Source organism: Vipera ursinii (genome assembly GCF_947247035.1).
Source record: "Vipera ursinii genome assembly, chromosome: 12".
Lineage (NCBI taxonomy): Eukaryota > Metazoa > Chordata > Lepidosauria > Squamata > Viperidae > Vipera > Vipera ursinii.
The window spans coordinates 20610466-20617372 of NC_139525.1; positions in this window are offsets into that span (position 1 = coordinate 20610466).

A 6907-nucleotide genomic window follows, 5' to 3' on the forward strand; every position below is an offset into this window, starting at 1 on the left:
GCTATCTCCGCAAGGAAACATCAGATCTGCAAAAGTGATGGTTTTTTTCTCTTCAGGGAGGCGGGGGAACAGGAATATGTGTTTCTTTTGCGAATTTCAGCTCTATCTGCAATGGGCACTTTTCATGCTACAAGCAGTTTTTCCTAACAAATGCAAGATATAGCATGGGCTATCTCCGCAAGGAAACATCAGATCTGCAAAAGTGATGGTTTTTTTGTCTTCGGGGAGGCGGGGGAACAGGAATATGTGTTTGTTTTTCTCAATTTCAGCTCTATCTGCAATGGGCACTTTTCATGCTACAAGCAGTTTTTCCTTTTTTTTATTGAAAAAGTTTTACATTACATTTTAACTTTAATCCCCCCCTCCCCCACCCCTATCTAACCCTTCCTATCCCTCTCCCCCATTCCCTCCTCCCCCCCCGACTTCCCAGAGCTAAATACAGGGTATAAAAAACAAACGAACATAAGCATCCATATGCTATCACAAGAAACTATTAATTCTATCACCCTCTAGCTCATGTAAAATGATTACAAACAATATTACTATTACAGATAAGAAAAAAAGAAAAAACAGTCGTCGGGGAGGATGGGGAACATGAATATGTGTTTGTTTTTCGAATTTGACCTCTATCTGAAATGAGCACTTTTCATGCTCTAAGCAGTTTTTCCTAACAAATGCAAGATATAACATTGGCTATCTCCGCAAGGAAACATCAGATCTGCACAACTCATGGTTTTTTGGTCTTCGGGGAGGAGGGGGAACATGAATATGTGTTTGTTTTTCGAATTTGAGATCTTTCTGCAATGGGCACTTTTCATACTATAAGCAGTTTTTCCTAACAAATGCAAGATATAACATTGGCTATCTCCACAAGGAAACATCAGATATGCACAACTCATGGTTTTTTGGTCTTCGGGGAGGAGGGGGAACATGAATATGTGTTTGTTTTTCTAATTTGAGATCTTTCTGCAATGGGCACTTTTCATACTATAAGCAGTTTTTCCTAACAAATGCAAGATATAACATTGGCTATCTCCGCAAGGAAACATCAGATCTGCACAACTCATGGTTTTTTGGTCTTTGGGGAGGCGGGGGAACATGAAAATGTGTTTGTTTTTCGAATTTGACCTCTATCTGAAATGGGCACTTTTCATGCTATAAGCAGTTTTTCCTAACAAATGCAAGATATAACATTGGCTATCTCCGCAAGGAAACATCAGATCTGCACAACTCATGGTTTTTTGGTCTTCGGGGAGGCGGGGGAACATGAAAATGTGTTTGTTTTTCGAATTTGACCTCTATCTGAAATGGGCACTTTTCATGCTATAAGCAGTTTTTCCTAACAAATGCAAGATATAACATGGGCTATCTCCGCAAGGAAACATCAGATCTGCACAACTCATGGTTTTTTGGTCTTCGGGGAGGAGGGGGAACATGAATATGTGTTTGTTTTTCGAATTTGAGCTCTTTCTGCAATGGGCACTTTTCATACTATAAGCAGTTTTTCCTAACAAATGCAAGATATAACATGGGCTATCTCCGCAAGGAAACATGAGATCTGCAAACGTTATGGTTTTTTGGTCTACGGGGAGGAAGGGGAATATGAATATGTGTTTATTTTTCGAATTTGAGATCTTTCTGCAATGGGCACTTTTCATGCTATAAGCAGTTTTTCCTAACAAATGCAAGATATAACATTGGCTATCTCCGCAAGGAAACATCAGATCTGCACAACTCATGGTTTTTTGGTCTTCGGGGAGGTGGGGGAACATGAAAATGTGTTTGTTTTTTGAATTTGACCTCTATCTGAAATGGGCACTTTTCATGCTATAAGCAGTTTTTCCTATCAAATGCAAGATATAACATGGGCTATCTCCGCAAGGAAACATGAGATCTGCAAAAGTTATGGTTTTTTGGTCTTCGGGGAGGAGGGGGAACATGAATATGTGTTTGTTTTTCGAATTTGAGATCTTTCTGCAATGGGCACTTTTCATACTATAAGCAGTTTTTCCTAACAAATGCAAGATATAACATTGGCTATCTCCGCAAGGAAACATCAGATCTGCACAACTCATGGTTTTTTGGTCTTTGGGGAGGCTGGGGAACATGAAAATGTGTTTGTTTTTCGAATTTGACCTCTATCTGAAATGGGCACTTTTCATGCTATAAGCAGTTTTTCCTAACAAATGCAAGATATAGCATGGGCTATCTCCGCAAGGAAACATCAGATCTGCAAAAGTGATGGTTTTTTTCTCTTCAGGGAGGCGGGGGAACAGGAATATGTGTTTCTTTTGCGAATTTCAGCTCTATCTGCAATGGGCACTTTTCATGCTACAAGCAGTTTTTCCTAACAAATGCAAGATATAGCATGGGCTATCTCCGCAAGGAAACATCAGATCTGCAAAAGTGATGGTTTTTTTGTCTTCGGGGAGGCGGGGGAAAAAGGAATATGTGTTTGTTTTTCTCAATTTCAGCTCTATCTGCAATGGGCACTTTTCATGCTACAAGCAGTTTTTCCTTTTTTTTATTGAAAAAGTTTTACATTACATTTTAACTTTAATCCCCCCCTCCCCCACCCCTATCTAACCCTTCCTATCCCTCTCCCCCATTCCCTCCTCCCCCCCGACTTCCCAGAGCTAAATACAGGGTATAAAAAACAAACGAACATAAGCATCCATATGCTATCACAAGAAACTATTAATTCTATCACCCTCTAGCTCATGTAAAATGATTACAAACAATATTACTATTACAGATAAGAAAAAAAGAAAAAACAGTCGTCGGGGAGGATGGGGAACATGAATATGTGTTTGTTTTTCGAATTTGACCTCTATCTGAAATGAGCACTTTTCATGCTCTAAGCAGTTTTTCCTAACAAATGCAAGATATAACATTGGCTATCTCCGCAAGGAAACATCAGATCTGCACAACTCATGGTTTTTTGGTCTTCGGGGAGGAGGGGGAACATGAATATGTGTTTGTTTTTCGAATTTGAGATCTTTCTGCAATGGGCACTTTTCATACTATAAGCAGTTTTTCCTAACAAATGCAAGATATAACATTGGCTATCTCCACAAGGAAACATCAGATCTGCACAACTCATGGTTTTTTGGTCTTCGGGGAGGAGGGGGAACATGAATATGTGTTTGTTTTTCGAATTTGAGCTCTTTCTGCAATGGGCACTTTTCATACTATAAGCAGTTTTTCCTAACAAATGCAAGATATAACATGGGCTATCTCCGCAAGGAAACATGAGATCTGCAAACGTTATGGTTTTTTGGTCTACGGGGAGGAAGGGGAATATGAATATGTGTTTATTTTTCGAATTTGAGATCTTTCTGCAATGGGCACTTTTCATGCTATAAGCAGTTTTTCCTAACAAATGCAAGATATAACATTGGCTATCTCCGCAAGGAAACATCAGATCTGCACAACTCATGGTTTTTTGGTCTTCGGGGAGGTGGGGGAACATGAAAATGTGTTTGTTTTTTGAATTTGACCTCTATCTGAAATGGGCACTTTTCATGCTATAAGCAGTTTTTCCTATCAAATGCAAGATATAACATGGGCTATCTCCGCAAGGAAACATGAGATCTGCAAAAGTTATGGTTTTTTGGTTTTCGGGGAGGATGGGGAACATGAATATGTGTTTGTTTTTCGAATTTGACCTCTATCTGAAATGAGCACTTTTCATGCTCTAAGCAGTTTTTCCTAACAAATGCAAGATATAACATTGGCTATCTCCGCAAGGAAACATCAGATCTGCACAACTCATGGTTTTTTGGTCTTCGGGGAGGAGGGGGAACATGAATATGTGTTTGTTTTTCGAATTTGAGATCTTTCTGCAATGGGCACTTTTCATACTATAAGCAGTTTTTCCTAACAAATGCAAGATATAACATTGGCTATCTCCACAAGGAAACATCAGATCTGCACAACTCATGTTTTTTTGGTCTTTGGGGAGGCTGGGGAACATGAAAATGTGTTTGTTTTTCGAATTTGACCTCTATCTGAAATGGGCACTTTTCATGCTATAAGCAGTTTTTCCTAACAAATGCAAGATATAACATTGGCTATCTCCGCAAGGAAACATCAGATCTGCACAACTCATGGTTTTTTGGTCTTCGGGGAGGCGGGGAAACATGAAAATGTGTTTGTTTTTCGAATTTGACCTCTATCTGAAATGGGCACTTTTCATGCTATAAGCAGTTTTTCCTAACAAATGCAAGATATAACATGGGCTATCTCCGCAAGGAAACATCAGATCTGCAAAAGTTATGGTTTTTTGGTTGTCGGGGAGGATGGGGAACATGAATATGTGTTTGTTTTTCGAATTTGAGATCTTTCTGCAATGGGCACTTTTCATGCTATAAGCAGGTTTTCCTAACAAATGCAAGATATACCATGGGCTATCTGCGCAAGGAAACATGAGATCTGCAAAAGTGATGGTTTTTTTTGTCTTCGGGGAGGCGGGGGAACAGGAATATGTGTTTGTTTTTCTCAATTTCAGCTCTATCTGCAATGGGCACTTTTCATGCTACAAGCAGTTTTTCCTTTTTTTTATTTAAAAAGTTTTACATTACATTTTAACTTTAATCCCCCCCTCCCCCACCCCTATCTAACCCTTCCTATCCCTCTCCCCCATTCTCTCCTCCCCCCCCCGACTTCCCAGAGCTAAATACAGGGTATAAAAAACAAACGAACATAAGCATCCATATGCTATCACAAGAAACTATTAATTCTATCACCCTCTAGCTCATGTAAAATGATTACAAACAATATTACTATTACAGATAAGAAAAAAAGAAAAAACAGTCGTCGGGGAGGATGGGGAACATGAATATGTGTTTGTTTTTCGAATTTGACCTCTATCTGAAATGAGCACTTTTCATGCTCTAAGCAGTTTTTCCTAACAAATGCAAGATATAACATTGGCTATCTCCGCAAGGAAACATCAGATCTGCACAACTCATGGTTTTTTGGTCTTCGGGGAGGAGGGGGAACATGAATATGTGTTTGTTTTTCGAATTTGAGATCTTTCTGCAATGGGCACTTTTCATGCTCTAAGCAGTTTTTCCTAACAAATGCAAGATATAACATTGGCTATCTCCGCAAGGAAACATCAGATCTGCACAACTCATGGTTTTTTGGTCTTCGGGGAGGAGGGGGAACATGAATATGTGTTTGTTTTTCGAATTTGAGATCTTTCTGCAATGGGCACTTTTCATACTATAAGCAGTTTTTCCTAACAAATGCAAGATATAACATTGGCTATCTCCGCAAGGAAACATCAGATCTGCACAACTCATGGTTTTTTGGTCTTTGGGGAGGCGGGGGAACATGAAAATGTGTTTGTTTTTCGAATTTGACCTCTATCTGAAATGGGCACTTTTCATGCTATAAGCAGTTTTTCCTAAAAAATGCAAGATATAACATTGGCTATCTCCGGAAGGAAACATCAGATCTGCACAACTCATGGTTTTTTGGTCTTCGGGGAGGCGGGGGAACATGAAAATGTGTTTGTTTTTCGAATTTGACCTCTATCTGAAATGGGCACTTTTCATGCTATAAGCAGTTTTTCCTAACAAATGCAAGATATAACATGGGCTATCTCCGCAAGGAAACATCAGATCTGCAAAAGTTATGGTTTTTTGGTCGTCGAGGAGGATGGGGAACATGAATATGTGTTTGTTTTTCGAATTTGAGCTCTTTCTGCAATGGGCACTTTTCATACTATAAGCAGTTTTTCCTAACAAATGCAAGATATAACATGGGCTATCTGCGCAAGGAAACATGAGATCTGCAAACGTTATGGTTTTTTGTTCTTCGGGGAGGAGGGGGAACATGAATATGTGATTGTTTTTCGAATTTGAGCTCTTTCTGCAATGGGCACTTTTCATACTATAAGCAGTTTTTCCTAACAAATGCAAGATATAACATGGGCTATCTCCGCAAGGAAACATGAGATCTGCAAAAGTTATGGTTTTTTGGTCGTCGGGGAGGATGGGGAACATGAATATGTGTTTGTTTTTCGAATTTGACCTCTATCTGAAATGGGCACTTTTCATGCTATAAGCAGTTTTTCCTAACAAATGCAAGATATAGCATGGGCTATCTCCGCAAGGAAACATCAGATCTGCAAAAGTGATGGTTTTTTTCTCTTCAGGGAGGCGGGGGAACAGGAATATGTGTTTCTTTTGCGAATTTCAGCTCTATCTGCAATGGGCACTTTTCATGCTACAAGCAGTTTTTCCTAACAAATGCAAGATATAGCATGGGCTATCTCCGCAAGGAAACATCAGATCTGCAAAAGTGATGGTTTTTTTGTCTTCGGGGAGGCGGGGGAACAGGAATATGTGTTTGTTTTTCTCAATTTCAGCTCTATCTGCAATGGGCACTTTTCATGCTACAAGCAGTTTTTCCTTTTTTTTATTGAAAAAGTTTTACATTACATTTTAACTTTAATCCCCCCCTCCCCCACCCCTATCTAACCCTTCCTATCCCTTTCCCCCATTCCCTCCTCCCCCCCCGACTTCCCAGAGCTAAATACAGGGTATAAAAAACAAACGAACATAAGCATCCATATGCTATCACAAGAAACTATTAATTCTATCACCCTCTAGCTCATGTAAAATGATTACAAACAATATTACTATTACAGATAAGAAAAAAAGAAAAAAACAGTCGTCGGGGAGGATGGGGAACATGAATATGTGTTTGTTTTTCGAATTTGACCTCTATCTGAAATGAGCACTTTTCATGCTCTAAGCAGTTTTTCCTAACAAATGCAAGATATAACATTGGCTATCTCCGCAAGGAAACATCAGATCTGCACAACTCATGGTTTTTTGGTCTTCGGGGAGGAGGGGGAACATGAATATGTGTTTGTTTTTCGAATTTGAGATCT